Genomic DNA, 20087 nt, shown 5'->3' with positions numbered 1-20087 from the left:
GCTGCAGCAGGAGAATCTGAAAGGACAGAAGAGTGCACAGTGAGGGTGATGTCACCTGGGGGTTACAGTGTGCAGCTCAGGGAAGCATCCATTCCTCTGAGGGGCAACTGCTCTTCAGGTAGAAATGGAGATGGGTAAATAAAATGCCATAAATCAATCTCCTGCTAGTTCCTTCCTAACTTGTTCTGCTTTTCATGCATCTTTCACATCTCTGCACAGCTCTTGTTTTGGGAGTTGAAGATGTGACATAAATAGTGAGGAAACACACTGCCACATCAGAATTCTGGAAAATAATTTGAGAAATTTTGTTGTTTATTTGTGCAAAGCTGCTGCAAGGAATTTTTCCCACTTTGGGAAAGAGAACTCCTCTGAATAATACATTTTGTAAGGTCATACATGCTTTCCTGTTGCCAAGCTTTCCTGTTGAAAAGCTGTATGGCTGTAGCTAGAACGGCACTGCTCTGAGATAAATGACTGACAGTGTAAGGCTGAGCTTTTTCATCTGAAAGCTACAGATTAGGGAAAAGCTCTGCTGAACACAGCTGAGAATTGGCTTGTGGTAATGGCATGTGGTGAGGGGGGAGGAAGTCAGGCGTTTTTCATTCGCTGCTGCTTTGTAAGGAACAAGTCACGTCACTAGCTTTTTGCTGACTGGTCCTCTTTTTCTCCACCCCTCACCTGGCTTCTTCCTCAGACATGGGCTCTATCCTGCTGTGTGGAGAGCAGGATAGATATTGCATGTGGAAAAAGGAGACATTTGCAGAACTACATGTATGAAAACAAAGGACTAAGCTGATTTTACAATATTTTTTATGAAAAAGATGAAAATTTAGGAAAATCAGTTAATCTCCTGAAGCATGGTAACATACTGACTGTGGAGAGAGGTACATTCAGTACACTGGGGAGTGTGGAATATGTTCAGCCCACTTGAAATAATTGCATAATTACTGCTATCAGTCTCTTCAGGCAGCTATTTTCCTAATATTCTGGATGGCCATGGGTTTTTTGGGGGTTTTGGGTTTGTTTAGGGGTTTTTTTGGGGGGTGATGGTTGTTGGGTTTTTTTTGGTGGTGGTGGTGAGGGTTTTTTTGTGCATTTGTTTTGTTGGGTTATTTTGTTGTGGTTGTTTTTTGGTTTTGTTTTTTGTGTGTGTGTGTTGGTTTTTTTGTTGTTGTTCTGCTTTGACCTTTCTCACTTTACCCACACTTTCCACAATTTATAAGAAAATTTCAACTCCTTCAGTCTCATGCCACTACTGCAGGAGAAATAATAGGGATTTGTTTACCCCTCTGATTCACAGAGCAATGCTTGCAGTAACCCCTGGAGATTTCTGTAGTAAGCAACCTGAAACACTTGAAAAGATATCATTTCCAGAGGGGTCAGTGTTCATGACTGAAAGCTTCAACAATATATTAAGCTGGCCATTTTGGTGAAAAAAAAAATCTGCTTGTATTTAATCTGAGCTGAATTACTATTCCCACATTGTATGCAATGACTGAAAATAGTGTATTAAAAAGTAAGGTCAACTCTATAAAGCAGGTAGTATCTCTGTTAATAAACACATGGTTCCTATCTTGTGTGTACCTGGAACTAATACTAGTCTCTGTAATTCAGGAGCTAATTGTCCATCTTCCTTTGTATCTAAAGTTGGGAACCAGCCACTTTACTTTTAGCTGCCTGAAATTCAAATCTGGAGGGAGTTGAGATTAAAGTATAAGAAAGAAGGAAAGGTGAATTCCAAGTAAGGAGAGATATTTAAGTAAGGAAGTTAAATCTCTTGGTCTCAGTTTCCCAGAGGCACCATGCAGACAAAGACTTTCTTTTCTTGAGTGATGCACCCCTTCAGGCTCCATATGCTGGTCCTGTATTCTCATTGTTGTGGATGTCAGTTTAAATGTTCAACTTCCATGTGAATATTCACATTTGAATACTTAAGATGAGTCCTGTGTCTCCCACCCCTAGAATTAGGAACCTAACATCTAGATGGAACAGTAAGAAGTGCCTGAACAGGTAATGTCATTTTCTGAATGCTGTCCTAATCATCTGCTTCATGGCATTGAAAGTAGTAATAAGAATTCTGCAGAACAGAATGCAGAGGAACTAGAAAATTGTGTCTTGAGAAGAGAAACTTGTGTCAATATCTGCTTTTGTCTTGGCAAGGTTCCTTATGTTGGCTGGTACTTTCTAGTTGCTATCACCAGTATCCAAAGACACAAAGTTATGTAAAAGAAGTTTCATCCTTTGCCCAGATATCTGTAGCTTTTATTCCTGCTGTGCTGTGCCATATCCAAAGTTAATTGGATGACCCAATTTTAAACCTGAAATACAGTATGAACTTAGAGACTGTGTCAGTGCAGTTAGTAAGTTGCTTGAAGAGCACATCTACAGTGTTTGGTACCGAGAGCTGTAGCCAAAAGAGTGTTAGAAGCACATTAGCAGTTAATGACTGAAAAGAGAGGTGACCATTGGAATGGGAATGTATACAATCACCATATAATAAAAACCAGATTTTTCCATTTTAGTCAAATTCTATGTAGTGAGAGACTGGTACGAGGAATTTAAGGCACTGTGTTTGTTCACCTTTCCCCTGCATTATAATAAAACACCATCCTACTTCTTTCCATATGCCATTTAGCTTTCAAAATAGATCAGATGGGCTAAGTTTCCTTTAAAAACTAAATTGGACTGTAAGCTTTGTATTTCTGTTTCATTCACCATGTGCTTTTGAGGCCTCCTCATGTTCTTGTTAATAATTCAGCCTTTGCCTATTCTAGGTTTATTGCGCAGGGAGACAGTGCCTTTTGCTGAATTGAGCATATGGCTGACAGGAGCTATGTCAGGTAAGGAGTGCAACCTTTAGTTTTCCACCTCTTCTCTTTTGTCATTAGTCAGCTTTGGAATGGAATTATAATGCAGTTGGGTTTGTAACAACTGCTAGCTTGGGTAGCCTGTTACTTTGAAATATCTGGAAAAATGCCAAAGATCTCAAGTGTCTTGATGACTGTCAAGCTTTTGCTTTTTCTGTTTCTTGTTGCAACAGATGAGAACACAGCAAGTCCTGAAGCAAACTGGATTAGGTAAGAAAGTTTTTAAATGTCGTCATCTGTGACACCCTGAAGAAAAACTGAATGTGTTGTTCTGACTCACTTCCACAAAATCCTTATCTCATTTTGCTAACATGTTATAATTGTCTTAGAGATGTCAGCTGGTAGCTAGGGACTGTTCCTCTGCTTGGAGCTGTATTTATTGATATTTTCCTCTTTTTTGTTCTTTGTCATGTAATGAAATTAAGCTATTGAGCTGGAAAAATAGCTAATTCCTGATTTCATCTTAATGCCAAGAACACAGTGAAAGGTATGGAGAACATACAATTAGATCTAACAGTTACTGACAGGTGTTGCTTTGCAACGAGGCCTTCATGCATTTCTGTTACAGCCCAGCTGTACTTGGTGGGTTGCACTAGAGGTGTCATTCCATCGGCAGACATTCCCTAGGGGTAGAACTGCCCTTGTGCTTTTGGGCTTTTTCAGCCCCTTCTCTTTCCACTGCTGTTCAGAAACTACATGCTGGAGAGACCTTTGAGCTGAGTGGTACGTGGCATGATGAAATACAAATCTCTGTGACTGGTAAAATAGTTAAGTATATATTTTTAGTAACTCTTTAGTCTCACTTCTGAAAAAAAATTCAGGGCTTAAGTTTCTGCAGGCCTTACCTGTTGGCGTCCTTCAAAAGAATGATTGTTATAAATCACACCTTAAAGGCTGTTAGTTTTGACTTATGAGTTTGTAATGTTGCTGGTTGTGATGTGGGGCAGTGTCTAGAGTATTGGAGGAGGAATAAGCTTTTACAACCTTGATACAATAAGAAAGGATGGATTGTGAAGAGTGCAGCCTGTACTGCTTTCATTATAACTCCTATGTGAAGAATTGACTCATGGTACACCTTTTCCTGCTTGGGTTCTTTGCCAGAGAAATAAAATGGTAGCTTTCTTTCTCATCAGGATTCATGGCCCTGTCAGTGCCAACCGATTGTGAAATGAAACCTGGGGATTTCATTATCAGAAAATTTAAAAAGAAGAATCAATTCACTGAAAATATTAATGCTATAGGTAACAATTTCCAGCTAAGGATTTGCACATTGTAAGTCTTAGCTCTTTTTAAAAAAGCCCCAAATTCTTGCATGGAATACTTATGTATGTGTATAGTAACAAGAACAGCTCTTTCTAAGGCGTTGCGATAATGGAGCTAATGACAGGACAGTTGGCACTGTCGCGCTAAGGTGATCTTCACCCTTGCAAGACAAAATACAGTTAGATTGGCACAATTTCTGCAGAGATAGGCAGTTATCCATGTGTATAAAAGATTTGACTCCTGTTAGCTAGCAGATGCCTGTGTCCTTGACAAAGCTGTTTTGCAAGATAGATATATCTGTAGAATGCACAGTGATCTGTAGTATATGCCACAGCTTCTTCTCCAAAATGCTTTGTGACTTGAAAACATATAAATGTTTTGGGAGCTATGTGGAGGATCTTGTGGAGTGCAATGGTGACACCTTTACTGGTAAGGCTGCCCTAAGCCCAAGATGTATCAGATTGTCATAGTACCAAGTAAATTTTCTACTCTATCCTTGACACAGTTCTGTCTCCACAATGGACCCTGTCCTGAACTTGTAGGTATGCACTTTTGCCTTACCTTTGCTGACTTCCCAGCCTTTCCTCTTCCTTACATTTGGAGCCAGGTGTGTGGTTCTCAAATAGAGCTTTTTAATGCAGTTCTGCATCTCCTTGTTCCAGGTGTTCTATTTTCTACCTGTGGCTTTAAGGAGATAGGAAGTTTTTTGCAGAAGTTTTTAGGAGGACTCTGTGTCACTAATAAGCAGCATAATGTAAGTGTTTTGGTAAAGACTTTATAATATCCTACAGTGGGGAGGTGTCTTGCAAAGGGAGGTCACTTATTTTACCATGGGCAGCTTAAGTACAGCTGTAACCAGACACTAAATAGTGATTCGTATGGAAATGATATTATATGGTGTTGTATGTAAAAATAGGTGCAAGAAGGTAGAGGTATCTCTGGCAGGTTTTATTTGTGGATGATAAAGGAAAATAAAGAAATAGTAAAGGAACATTTTCCCCTGGCACTGAAATCTGAAACAACAGAAAATGCTGCTTAAAACAGTTTGGAAGAGTGCTGTCTCCAGTCACGATTTCCTGGATAGATATAGAACTGGAATAGTGGTCCTGATCCCAAAAAGAATCTTGTCTTTATATTTGACTACATCTTGGAAAAAGAAAAATCCCATCCATTGTTTTGCTTTCTAGATACTTCCCTGCACAAGCAGAATTTACTGAGCTGTTCCAGGTGGAAAGTTTCCTGATTTCTAGTAGTGTTCTCTGCTACTTTTACACTCAGCTTAGGCACTGTGTAAATGTGATAGAAAGAGGTAGCTCACTGAAAGAATAATTTATTCTGTTAGTCTTTGGTGAGAAACACTGTTAAGAGTTCTCATCTCTTCCATGGCTTTCCTCCTTCTACTATTCTCTGTTACCCATGAACACCATGAACAGAAGGGTAGAAATTAACTGTGGTTGATTTGGGCCTGAAAGACAGGACAAACATTTTCAGTAACTCTCTCTCTTTCTCTCCCCCTCTCTCTCCTCCTTTCTTTTATTGTTTGTAAGTATGTATAGAAAATACATAAAATTTTAACACAAAGTAAGAGTTACTATGAACAAGAAAAAATGGAAATGGAGAAGTAGCTCAGTGTGGTGCAGTGATTTTTTTAGAGAAAAGGTTGTCTGTAGGATTAAGGCATCCTGAAGGTCAGTCCTCTGAACTGACCAAGATTGGCTGATGGTAGAAAATTATTTTTGTGCAAATGCTTAGCAGGTCACTGCAGATTTTTCAGAATCTGTCATCTCACTGAGGGATTTGATTTAAAAAATATTTTTAAAAGCTGTTATTCCATATAGGTGAGGTATTTTATTCAGAAAAAAGGAGAAATTGTTGCAAAGTTCCCTGTCCTGGTTACTTCATACTTTTTAATACCTTAAAAAACATTAAAACCGGGAGGTATATGGACTGCAGAAGCTGTTCTCCCTCAGGGTTCTTCAGGTTTCTGTTCTCTAAATATGTTACTGGACAGTCTGGATGCAACTAATATTCACTGTGCTGTGGGACAATCCCGTCACATTGTAGTATGTCCATACAATTTGTTGTTGAGCTCTTTGGTACATCATTCCATTTGCTCTATGGAATTGGTATAAAACGTTCCAAAAAAAAAAAGGCAAACCCTTATTTCTGATATTGAAAGAATGCAACATGGCCAATAGCAGTTTTCCTGCATATTAGTGCATAAAGCAGGAGGAGTTGTAAGACATGTAGAGTGGGATGGCCGTTTTCATGTTTCCTGGTTTATTTTTTGCACATTATTTTAAACCTACTGGAAGGATGAATGATAGATGTGATTAACTCCAATTCACTTGAAAGAAGAGGGCGTCTGATGTACGTCTTGTCTCCACTTGTTCTCTCAGCATTTCTGTCAGTAGTTACATGGATGATCTTTATAACTTGCGTTTAGCCTGTGAAATGGATACGAAGACCTGTCAGACTACCATTTCCAATATATTTTCTTCTGCAGAAACAAACCTAACGTAAATGTCATCTGTGGTATGAGCAACTGTAGCAGATGGAGCACTGAATTAATGGCTCTGAGAGGCAAGCCAGGAGAGATGATGAGATAAATACAGTAGATAGAGTACATAATTCAAAAAACTTCCTGTGATTAAAAATGAATTCAAGGAAAAAGAGTGTATCTTCAGAAGTTAAGAGTATTTAAAAATCACTTTAGCTTTTTTACTTTTGGAAAATGGTTAAAAATCATCTACGACTATGTTAATGGTGAAAATTCCCCATTAGTTAAATTAAAAGGATATTCTTCAACAATATCCTGAAGGAAAGATCTTTGCTAGTCCTCTACTGACAGAAGTGAGAAGGCTGTATTCTTCCTTATTAAAGTCTTGATGACAAATGAATATGAATATTTCATTAGGCAGAAGAATACTTTGTTAGCATTCAAACTTGGTCTTACTCTCACATGAATTCCAGAGACATACAAATCAGAATAATTTTATAATTTGTGGCAAAGACTAATTTTGTTAAATAATACACATTATATTGCCAGGATTGTACAGAAGCGGTTTATTTAATAGAAGAAAGAAAATTATTAAATTTGAAATTAGGTTTTGGGAGAGAGAATTTTTTGAAAAGTTGTCACTGAAATAAGGTTTTACTGTACAATGTGGCTTTTTGCATAATTAAATATTGGTTGTCTAAATAATTACTTAAGAAAGAACAGAATGTCTTTATGGCCTAAGATGCTTGCTTATTCTGTGTGAAGGAGGAAAAGAAAAAGAAAAAATACAAAAAGGAATTTGCTTACCTTAAAATATTTGCATAACAAGTTCCACACTACATTCCTTTTTATTTCAATGAACATTTTCTATAGAAAAACAGTGTTAACGTAAGAAATGGACAATAAACATTTGTTTAAAAGTCTGTGAATCCTAACAGTTATAACCAGGTAATGCTGTAGCATGTACATCTTCATTTGTTTTATTTTGGAAGGTGAAAATAGTGATCATGAGAAAAATTTAACTGCCTCATATGTTCATCAGACTCTTTGATCTCACTGTTTTTGGGTCTTGATACACACAGATCTATAGGTCTGCAGGACTCATTGGTTTGAAAAGTATGCAAGCTTTTGCATTTTCTGAGGGAGGCTAGCAGAAAAAGGGCTTGGGTGAAATACCAGCAGCCACTCTCCAGTGTGGGCTGGGCTGCCCTGTGAGGGCAGATGAGCCAGGAGCCGTGGGTGCCAGTGAGGCAGCAGGCCAGTGGGCACACTGAGCGTGGGGCATCCTGTCAGGAGCCCAGGCAGGTATGAGGGCAGGCCCAGGGGTGGCAGCCACACAGCTGACAGTGCAGTGACAGCCACGCCAGTCTGGGGAAGAAGGCAGACTCAAGGTCTGTGGAGAAGGTCGAGTCCATAGGTTGGTGCCTGGCTCTGGATGAGTGGCAGCGACATGGCTGTAGGATAGCCTAGACAAGGAACCGAGGGTGATAGCCTCTGGTTAAATGCAGCTTCCAAGAGAAGCAAATGCCCTGACAGTTCATGCTTTTGCAAAATAGCTGAGCATTATTCTGGGTTCACTGTTGTAGATGATAGGCAGTTTTACATGCTGATCTTGCTTCAGTCAGAGCTCACATGCCTGTGTGCTGCAGATCTGTTTTCTCCTAATGTTTTGGATTCATGAACACCTTCATTATGTCAAAATACAGCCCACTCAAGACTGGAGTCATTCTGGCATGGATGACTTCAGTTGCTGACACGATCTAATTGCCTTGTTAAGGATTAATTCTCGATTTTGCAGTATTTTCCTTAAGTTCTCTACCAGTGACCTATTTAACTTCTAAATTTGCATTATTGTCTCTTCATCTTTTGATGTTTTTAATGTCACATTTTTAATGTTTTCTTTGTACATGTAGTAAAACTCAAACCTGTAATGGGTTTTGTTTTTATGTGGAATTCTATATGACTTCTGATTTTGTGACATTGCACTGCACTTCCTGCACTGTACTTCCTTCTACATCTGAATTAGCAAATGCATCAGCTGCTGTAGAATCTGTCATGTGAAAGATTTTTTTCTTCCTTTTTCCACTGATAATCAGTAATTGAAGGTACTGAAAATTAACTTGGTTTATATCTCCTCATTTTTTCTCTTCCCTGTTTATTCCTGTAGTCTAGGAGGCCCGTGAATAATTTCTGAAATCACGGTAGATTTGAGGTCCTTGAAAGAGTTATTGTTGAGAGAACAAGTCCAGCAGAACGCAGCTGTCCCTAACCTGTCTCTGTCAGATGGGTTGGTTTTTTCCCCTAAAGCTAAGATACGACTTTGCAGCTTCAAAATCATTGTTTGTGGCTGACCTTTGTCAGTAGTGATGAGAGGAAAGCAGCATGTGTAGTCTGTGACGTTATTTCCTGATGTTCGCAGCAGTACCTTTGCTGCTGAACTCATGAGAGCGGTGTTTCCCCTATTCTGGACTGAATTAGGCCAGGGATCTGTAGTCTTACCTTGGAAATGCTTTGTTACAGCATCCTTCAAAAATAGAATTGCATGCTAAACCACTACAGCAACATTCATTATTATCACATGCAGCTTCTATTAAAAGACTCATTTAACTGTGAGACATGTCTTGATCCTGTATCTGTTATGTATCTGCTTAAAGGATGGTTGTGAATTTAGAACATGATGAATGTAAAAAAAGTAAATGTTACCATTTAGAGATGCTTTTTTTTCCTGAGGTTTGGCCATTTTCCAGCTAATGTTATGCTTCTCAATGGACTAACAGATTGTGAGAAGTTGATCCAAATGTGAATAATCAAGTGTGTTATGGGCTAGGTGAGACTTTCCACATGAGACCTAAAGCAGTCAGCTTCCCAGGAAGGTGGGAAGCAATTATTTGATGGACAAACAGATTACTGCTTTTTTAGATGAATGACTCATAGTTTGTGTTTTAGAGGTGCAGACAAAGGTGAATTGCCCCAGAGACAGGAATGGATTATGAGGGGGATATGAGCTGAAAAAGAGCTTTGAGTTGATTAGATAAGACCTTTTGGGACTGATCTGGATCTGGATGGATGCAGATTTTTTTCCCCCCCCCTCTATTCTCTTTCGACTTTACAAACCTTGGTAAACTGCATTGCCTTATTATGAATGCAGGGGAAAAAATCCTTTTTCTAGCTGTTTATGTTGACCTGTTTTAGGTGGAGGGTGATATCAGTACAGCGAACTAATTTGAAGGAATTTGCGCCTGTAGACTTGCAATCCATAGGTGGTACTGAACTACTTTCGGCAGCCAGCAACCCAAAATATTTTTTAGATGCTGTAAAGATAGTGGAGTTGCACAGGTCAATGCACAAACAAATAGCTCATTGTCTAAGAAGAGAATTCCATTGCTGAAGAGGAATCTCTCTGGAATACTAGTGAGAAGCCCAGGGATTGCAAAGGAGTGTGATTGGGGGATGATACCACACATTTTACAAGCTGGGAGAAGAGAGATAGAGAAAAGTCAGGGATACACACAAAAATGCTCTGTCTTGGTATCTTAGCCCATTGCTGTACCATGCTTTCAGGAGCAGGTTTCTTCCACCTCCTGTTGCTTCCCATGTAGTGATTGTCTTCACTAATGTAAAAATCGAGCAGACTGGTCCCCATGCCTTTGATATAACATCCCATTTTGGGATTACTTCAGTTTTCATTAGTGAATTAACTGGACATATAAATATTTATGACTATCTCAGATGTCTATTACTACAGGAAATAAATAATTCATTGTAGAGAATTACCTTTGTACAATTGATACCGCAAGGATATAAGTCAGATATGGCAATTTCAAAAAACTCAGAACATATTGTTTTTGCTGGAACACTCCCAAGTGAATATCTTGTTGATGCAACCATTGTTTCTCTAAACTGGGTAACAAAACTTCCATTATGGGAAGAGTAGTGATGAGAGAAAAAATATTTACAGAAATGTGAGTGTAGTTAAAGTATGTTGACAGCTGGGACAATTCAAGGAATCTATATACAATATGTAATTTCTCTTTGACATTGGGAAGGATTTTGTGCAAATCTATCAAAGTACAAGCATCATTTTGAATGTGGTTTTATTTGCCTTATTTGCTATGCTTCTGCTTCTGTAGATTGGTTGAAATAAATTTTGCACCTGCCAAAAGCTAGAGGAAAAAAATAAAAGGAAAACAAAGAGGAAAAATTACATTTTGTTGACTGAGTGGCATTAAATAAAGGATTGAATGCTCAGTGTGACAAATCAATTATCAAACTTAAAGCGGGAGGCTGGACTTCAGTGGGAGGTTTTGGTCACATAGTGTGTTTGAAGAGGAATGCCATAGCAAGGCAGGCCAGAAGATTAAAGGAAGGGGATTCTTATCAGCCATTTTGAAGGAAAATCAGCTTCTCTTTTCACAAAAAGCCAGCATGCTGCAGAGATCAGGAGGAGGGACTTAGAAAAGAAGAGCAAATGTGTTTCAGAGTAAATGACACAAGCTTGAAATCAGTGACTGAGGACTCCTTGTTAATAGTAAGAAGCTGAAAGAGTTTGAGATATCAGGAAGCTGAGACTGAAGTCAAAACAAGATATCTGTTGATTTTCCTGTTTATTTATGTTCCTTGCAATTGCTGAAGTAAAGGGGTTTTCAGAAACCCTGGTAAGTCTGTGCACATATTTATTTCACCTCACACGTATCTTTAAAAATACCCTTGCTGTGGAGCTGAGAGAGGATTTCAAGGCATGGCAGAGCAAGCAGCCAGCCTGCCTCTGTGGTTAACTGAGATAGTCTACACAGTCACATGTTTGACAAGAGAAGCCAAAATGTATGTGCTTTGAGCTTAGGGACACTTAGAGCAAACCATGGAGCTGCCTCTGCACTGTTACCTGGCAACAGCCGATGAGACTTCTGAGGGGGCTGTTGCAGTGGGACATTGCTGTAATGTCTAGAGAGTTGTAGCTTGGTATGTCTGTGTAGGAGTCACCTTTCAATACAAGGTATTACTGTTAAAGGTGCTAGTTTTTTCCAATTTGTAAATAGAGCCTGAAGCATATATAAAATAAGACTTCTGCAGTACAGGAGGTGAGTTCTAGTCAAGAGTATCTCTTGAGTTCTCCAAACTCTTGGGATTGTGTTTGCAATGCAGGCTCTATTTGTAATGCTATCTTGTAAAAGGAGCATCCTCATCACACCACATCACTCACACCATATAAAGATATCCTTCTTAATTGGATCATGTCAGTTTCTGTTTTGCTCATCATGCTTTTATGGTGCTTCAGACTTTGTTCTTTTAGCAGGTACTCTCTGCTTAAACACTAAGTTAGGCTGTTTGCAAAGGGTATCCTTAGTAAAGGGGAAATGACCCACTGTCGTATAAAGTGATAGAAAATGGCTGAAGGTGAAATATTGTTAAAAATGTAACACAGTAGATCCTGCTTCATGTTGTCTGTACAATCTAATCTACTTTTAGTCTACTTTAACTCGTATCTCAGTTCAGTGCTGCTTGTGGTGACATAAAACTATTTTATCTATTCCATTTTTCTGTTTTCTCAAATGATATCACAAAATATTTTTCTCTTTTGAACTCTGAAACTCCACAGTATTGAACACAGGGCTGTTACATAAACATTTTATAGATAAACAGTATGTATAAAAGAAAACTAAATAACTGCTAATGAACTGCTAAAGGCTGATTATTCCAGGTTGTAGTTACTGTACCCAGTGTGTGATACAGCATTCTTACCTGCCATATTTTCTCTTTCTAAAATCAGTTCAGGCATTCTCTTAGGTTTCTTCCAGACCATCTGCAGCAGCCCAAGAGTTAATCTGGGAGAAAGGCCAGTTTGGTACTTTATTCTGTGTTTAAATTCTGTTCTGAAAGTTCATGGGCAGTTTTGTTGTTGTTATTAAATTGTTTCTCTTCAAGATCACAGCTCTTGGAGATGTTAATCTCCTTCAAGTCCCCTGAATCAGTAGGAATTGAAATTGATTAGTGCTTCTCAGTGTGAAATAGCTGACAGGAGCAAGCTCTGAGAATTTTTGTTTTTGTTGGTATTGGCACCTATTGTTTCTGCTGGGATGCTTGTATCTTTTCACTTAATGGGATAGCTGAGTATTTTGGTGATGTGTTTTTGTATTAGTGGACATCAGGCCTAAATGTCAATTGTGTAGACTAGTGTGATAAAGATAAATCAGATCTTTCTTACTGATGACCACGTATCAGAATGCACAGTAAAGGGGACCAAGGTCTAAACTACTCTTCAAATTTATAAGGCCAGACATTGTACTGGATTAATATGTGAGAGCACTGGAATACTGCAGCAATATTATTTGCTGTTCCCAATGTAGAAATGCGTAAGCCAGGAAGATAAGAAAAGGTCCACCAGTAGTTATATAATTTTGTTAGGATATTCTTCCTCTTGCTTTATATCAATAATAAAGAATGGTAAGGTCTCTTTTGGGTTCAGATCAGAAAAAAAAATTGGTTTTGTTAATCCCTTTAGATTATTTAATAACATACACAGGTGTAATAGCTCTGAGCTGCTTCTGTGTTTATCACTATCTGTCCTTTTTTGTCTGTACCCCCAAAACCCTAACTGATTTTCAAGTTCATCTTGAGCAGCAGTGGATACTGGCATTATCCAGTCACCTTTAGACAGTCACAGAATCACAGAATATGCTGAGTTAGAAGGGACCCACAAGAATCATTGAATCCAGCTCCTGGCCCTCCAGAGCACCATCCTCAAGAGTGACACCATGTGCCTGAGAGCACTGTCCCAATGCTTCTTGGTCTCTGTCAAGCTTGGTGCTGTGACCACTTCCATGGGGAGCCTGACCATCTTTAGGTGAAGGACCTTTTCCTGATTTCCAACTTAACCTCCCCTGACACAACTTCAGGCCATTCCCTTGGGTCCTGTCACTGTTCACCACAGAGAAGAGATCAGTGCTGCCCCTCCTCTTCCCATCATAAGGAAGTTGTAGATCTGTGATAAGGTCTCCCCTCAGTCTCCTGTTCTCCAGGCTGAACAGGCCAAATAATCTCAGCTGCTCCTCATACAGCTCCCCTTCGAGGCCCCTCACCATCTTTGTTGTGCTTCTTTGGACACTCCTCTATAGTTTTAGTACCTTATATTGCAGTGACCAAAACTACACGTAATATTCAGGGTGAGGCTGCCCCAGAGCAGAGAGGGACAATCCCTCCCTTGCCGGTCTGGCCGTGCTGTGCCTGATGCCCCCGGGATAGGGCTGACCCTCCTGGCTGCCAGGGCACTGCTGACTCACATTCAACTCACCAGTGAGCAGAACCCCCAGGCACTGTGGCACTGCTCTCCAGCACCTCATTCCCAGCCTGTCCTTACACCCAGAGTTGCCCAATCCCAGGTGCAGAACCCGACACTTTCCCTTGCTGAGCTTTATATGATTGGTGATTGCCCGGCCCTCTGATTTGTTGACATCTCTCTGCAGGGCCTCCCTGCCTTGGAGGGAGTCAGCAGCTCTTCCCAGTTTTGTATCATCTGCGAACTTGCTCAGTGTCCCAGTCCTGACTATTGTCTGGGAAGACATCAAGCCAATTGCTTGGTGGTTTTGTCTTGGTCTTTGTTACAGAATTCAACCTACGTGGCTATAGGCCCAGAAAGCATAACCCAAAGAATAAATTTATAATTTATTCAACTTAATTCTTCATATATTCTTTTGATAACTGCTCCTTGAAAATAGCTGCTGAAGTAAGTTTAAAATAATGGATTCTATTTCATATGCCTATTATTATTTTTGAAGCCTCTTACAGGAGAGAAATTATGCAAATTGGTGTCACGCTAGGCTACTGCACACATGCTGGTAATGCATAACAACTAGCTCACTGATGGAAATGCTTTATCTTAACCAAGAAGTCATTGTCAGCGCTAAGAGAGATTCTTCGTATCATGATTAATAGTTTATTATTTTTCTTACGGATAAAAGAGTATTTCTTCTTATTAAAATCTGCATTAGAATAAAACTACTGTGAAATAAATACTGGAGAATTATGGTGATGAATTATGATTGATTGCATTGTACAATTAAGGTATATTGTGAAACAATAGGAAGATCCCTTCAAAATATTAAGTAGTTATTGGTCACTCTCTGTGAATGACAAAGTGGCTTTAATTCCTCAGCTCTTGCTTGTAAAAGACTTGATAAATAGATCAAGCTCAGTATCAATTAGTGTCACAACAATCATTAGCATTAATGAAGCGATGCTGCTAGGATTGAACCAATTTATTTGTAGCTCCATGACTGCATCTTAAGCTAGCAAACACTACACACAGTAGTGTTATCTAATACTGGGCATGAGAATCAGAATATGGAACACACAGTTCTGTGCAGGACTGGCTGAAACAAGCTCTCGCTGTCAGGAAGCTATCTTGGTGCTGAAGAATTCGGATATGCTTAGCAGGACAGAAATCCAATATAAGATAAGCTGGTTTCAGAAAATAGGTCACTAATGTAAGGTTGCAGTTATTTTTTTCCAAAGTTTATCCTACATCTGTCTTAGATTTCTTCTTCCTCATCCATACACAAAGCTTATCAAACTTTCTGATTAGGACTGGAGTGAAGAGCCTGGTTTTGGTCTGTGGGTCATCATTCTGTTGCAGACTTCATCCTTCCATTTTAGCACTAACACATGCATTTTTTTGCCCTGTTAAATTGCTACCGAAGGAGGAAGAGAAAATCTTCTCAGGTATTGATTTTTCACTCCTGGAGAGTGCAGCTGGAAGTCACCTGATTTGCCACCTACAGTTTACAACTGAATGGGCTCATGGGATAAGCTTTATTTTAGTGCTAAGTTCACAGCCTGAGGTGGAACTGATGTGTTAGTTGTTAGTAACTTGTAAATGCTTTAGTGTATTTTGCTGGTTGGAATTCTATTTCATTAGCTAATATAAATAGCATTTCTGCAATAAGAGTGTCACTGATTACAACTGACTTTGAGTTGTTCTTCTTAACAGGCTTTTAGATATTTGGATCTGGTCTTGGAAAGTAATTTCTGTTTAATAATGTTTAATTAATTTAATAATCATACTAACTGACTAGGTATGTGATTTTACAGCATTTGCTCCTTGGAGTTGAAGTGAAGATATCGAACTGATTAATTAGCTGTCAAATGAATGAAATGTATTGCAGCTCTCTGTGAATGATCAGGGGCTTTATTTTCAATGTTACTCAAAATTTCAATAGAAGTTTTTGTTGATTTCTGTTTTAGTAGCAAGATACTCTTTACCTCACAGGATAAGTATAAGATGACTCTCAAAAATACTTGGTGTACCATGTGCAGGAAATGATGTTTTGCAATAATTTGATTCTCAGCAAAGCATTTGGTCTTTCATCACTGTATATAGTTTTCTATGTTAGTCCCAGTTAGTTTCTTAAATACACCATGCCTACCAGAAAACCTTGGAAGTGTCATTTTCCGTTAATAATACATTTTGCTAATTTTGTGAAAACAAAAGAAATGCTACTTGGACGCCATGAAAGGTGGAAGTTCATCAAGAGAGTTGTGGCACTTTCGAATCACAGGATGAGGTGCTAAATAGTTCTGGAGTAAAATAACTTTGTGACTCAGCAATAGCATCAGGAGTACCTCCTTATCTGACACAGTCCTGCTGAAAAGACTGAAAAAGACACCCAATTAGAAGATTGCAGGGGAGCTGGTCAGAGCCAAGCAGTACTTCACCTTTGCCTTCCTGCATCCTGGATCTGTTTGTTTGTGAAACTGGCTGATCAGGATGATGTATTCACCCCCTGTCCTGAGTAGTTTGATTTATGGGGACAATACAAAGATGATCAAACATTATTGGACCAAGGTTAATGTTGTTCTCATAAATATAAGGATCCCATAGGAGTTTACTTACAAACATTTGTAATGCAACACATTATTAGGCAATGAATCTAAATGAAAACATGTACTGGATTATCTGGCCTAGGCACATACATCCTAGTCCAGATTCCTCCCATACATTTTCCAGGATATTAATGGAGAATTTTCTGGTTTAGATTCAAATATTTCATCCAAGATTTTGAGTTAAGGTTATGATCTTAAATGTACCTTCAGTTCAGAACTGATTTAGGACTGCTGTTGTGATGTTATCATTTAACTAGAGTATTCTATGTTCTCTTTATTTCTAGAGAACTAGGTGACATTTAGATTTTTGTGCCATGATGGTCAGTAGCTGTTTTTGTGCTCAGGTTATTATGGTTGATATTAGGAATGTGGTCATGTTTCATATTGTAATGAACTGGAAGCACAGACAAGACAAGGGAGCAGATAATCCCAATGCTTTCATCAGAGCTGGTGTCCAGACACAGTCCATTGCCATTGGTTATCACTCCGCTCTGGCCGTGTGGCTAATACTGTACTACAGTATCTAGAGTATCTAGTCCAGCCATACAAAGGAACCAAAAACAACCCCCAAAAAACAAAACCCAAGAAAACCCACCAAACAAACAAAAAAACCCCCACACCTCTTGGATTTAAAGGACTTTATGGAGACAAAGGGAGTGTATGTAAACACAAATAATACAAAACTTTGAAAAGCTTAAGTTAGAATACATGGAAAGGGAGAACATGCTTCCCACTTATGTTCTCTCTGTTTCTAATTTTGAACACCCAGAGCTGATTTCATGGCTTGTATATTCAAGTGATACTTGTTCTGGGAACAGAATTTAGCTGCAGTGTTCTTAGATCTACCTTTCATCTATAAATAACAACAGTTCTATTCTGGTTGTCCTGTTTTGTCCCTTATATTTGCCTACAAAAAATATGTGATCAGCTGAGGTATGGTTCTTTTCTTGTTTATAAGTTTTATAGCATCAGTAATAGCTTTTGAACATGCTTTTATCTTTCTCCTCCATCTTCTTCCATGACTAAGTTTTATCCCAAAAAAACCCTACCCACAGCACAATCTGTAATCTCTCTCAGTCCAACTGAGAACAGTTGTAGGATGGTGTCTTGATGGATTTTTTTTTTTTTTTTGGTATGCTTCATTTCAAGATATTCACATTCTCTTTGTTTTAACCTAACCAGTGAAAAATGGCAAAAGGAGAGTAGCAGAGGATGCTGTTCTGACTATTGATTTTCTTGTGCCTTTTGTTGGTTCATTAATTCCTCTAACAATTGCTTCTGAGGTTGCTGTCTGTGTGTGACCACTAGTCACACTAGTCAGCAGAATAGGGTCTGTCATGGCTAGGTGAGGCCATAGCTGACAATGTCAACTTTACCTGCTGAATTCTTCTACCAAGGAGTTATAATTTAGTGTGGGACCAATACTGAGTTATTTACAAATAGTGAAATACCTTACTTTTGAATATGTCATTCTTACTGTTCCACAGTGTTTGTAAATGCCAGAAGTGCATAAGCCTGCTGGTTCACGAGAGAGACAAGAGGGCTAAGACAAATGGAACATTGCAAAAAGGAGCCCAGTCTGTGAATTATTTGTATGGAAGCAGTATTTTTGTTATTTTCACTAGTATTGGCTGGTATTGCTATCATGTCCCTACCAGCTATAAGACAACTCAAAACTGTCTAGTACTGTGTAGCATGATTGTTAGAAAGCACCAGGCTGACGTGAGACTCTTACCAATTCTGAACTCTCTGTGGATGATGCATCTTGCTGTAAGCTAGAAGAGAGTGCATTTTGGATTGCTGAAGGGAGTCACTGTTATGTAGGAGTTGAGTGAGGTGGTAGTGAAAATAGAACAATAAGAGAACAACAATAATAATAGAACAGCTGTATCTCTGGCTTATGAGTCACTTTTCTTCCTACAATTTTTGATGAAGAGAGCTATGATAATAGATTTGTGAGAGAAAATTGCTGATTTTATTTCAGATGTAATTATTTCATTAACAAAATCTGTATATTCTATAAAAAGTTTGGACTTATTTATTTTCACAACCTAGGTGAATATCACAGTAGAACTTCTGGGACATCACATATCTTTCCAGATGGCTTTTCTGAGGCTGTTTAGAGCCATGGAATACAGTCAGTAGGCTGCGGTTCACAGATGGAAAATTGACTTGTGCACTGTCTGTAACCTATACTTCTTATGTGATATCTTATATGATATGCATAATGCATGGAGTCTGTTTATCATGGGAATACCATTAAGGGATGATAGTATGCAGTCATAGATTCTATTGTTGATCTTAGAGAGAAATATTTTCTTTAAAAGTAGAAAAATGTTGCACATTTGTCTGACTGCCATTTAAGTTAGTCTGTCATGCCTGGTCTGATTTAATTTGTTCTGATTGCAAAGGTTTACAAAATAGAAGAGGTCAGGTGTTATGAGATAATAGTGACATTTATTTTGATGGGGAATATCTCTTTTCATGGGTGAAAGAAACAGTGTCAGTGACTGAAGCCTATAAATAAGTATTTGTCTTACCCTATTGTCTGGGTTGGTCAACTTTTTCAAGATTTAAGTTATCCCTGCTTAAAAGAAAAAAAATCATGTTATTTGTCCCTATTCCAGCCTCAGAGCAGCTTGAGTAGACTCCATCAGGTTGTCCTTGAGCTTTCATTCTGTCTTTTCCCAAGTATGTAAAACAGTGTGGAGTGCCAGGGGCTTGTTGATGGCATGTAGTCATGCCTCAAATTGCATAAACGTGTGCAGTCCCAAATAGCTTTCTGTAATATGTTCCCTATCCAGTAGAGTTAATTGCCAAAGTGTAATTTTTCAGCACGTGGTGTGGGCTATTTTGCTTGGCTACAAGGAAAAAAATATAAACACTGGGAAGTTTTCTCCAACTGATGGCAGAAGCACTTGTCATTGGTAGATCTCTTATATGTTGAGGCTTCTTCTGGGGAGGGTACTTCTAAGGTGTTTACAGCTAGCAGCCTCTTTCTGTACATCATTTCAAAGCCCAGAGATGTCTAAACCTTAATGTGAGGGGAGTAAAAGGAGAAGTTTCTCACTAAATAAATTTCTGCTGCAGTATTATAGTGTTAAGATCTGAATGTGTGGTTATTGCAGAAGTGGTTGTGTTCATACATAACTTTTCACTGTATAAATAAAAAGTGAATGGCAGCTTTTGTTAAAACAAGGATGGTTTATTTTTTGAAGTTTAACAAGTCAGCAAATAGAAAAAAACACAAACTAACTTTACAACTTCAGCTGTTCCTCATAATGTTTACATTTTGTGGTGTTTTCAGGTTTTTTAAATTCAGGTCTTACATTATTGAAGATAGTAGCAGATACTGTTATTTTGCTTTTTTGTACTGTAAAATAATGGCTTCTGTTGTAGGGATGCAGTGATGTCATAGATGCAAAAGGCAGTTTTACTGATGACAGATGTAGAACCTTATTTAGATAGGTATTACTTGAGTCCAAGGAAAGTTTGTTTTGGTTTAAACAGAAGAGGTTTATGGTATGTATTTCACATCTCTGATTCCATGTAATGCATAAATATGCCATCTGAAAATGCTG

General features: G+C 38.6%; 1 protein-coding gene across 2 annotated transcripts in view; it reads left to right on the top strand.

Moving 5' to 3' along the window:
* The first annotated feature begins 3043 nt into the window (after positions 1–3043).
* LOC136363519 (myosin-IIIb-like) overlaps positions 3044–20087 on the top strand; it is a 75034-nt gene continuing 57990 nt past the window's right edge. For both annotated transcript variants that reach the window (XM_066322839.1, XM_066322840.1), the window contains exon 1: positions 3044–3077. The gene's annotated coding sequence lies outside the window, so the exon portion shown is untranslated. The remainder of the gene's footprint in view (positions 3078–20087) is intronic.

Source organism: Sylvia atricapilla, chromosome 7 (genome assembly GCF_009819655.1).
Source record: "Sylvia atricapilla isolate bSylAtr1 chromosome 7, bSylAtr1.pri, whole genome shotgun sequence".
In the NCBI taxonomy this organism is placed as follows: Eukaryota; Metazoa; Chordata; class Aves; order Passeriformes; family Sylviidae; genus Sylvia; species Sylvia atricapilla.
Note: the sequence above shows the minus strand (reverse complement) of the source record. Positions and strands in the feature narration are given on the sequence as shown.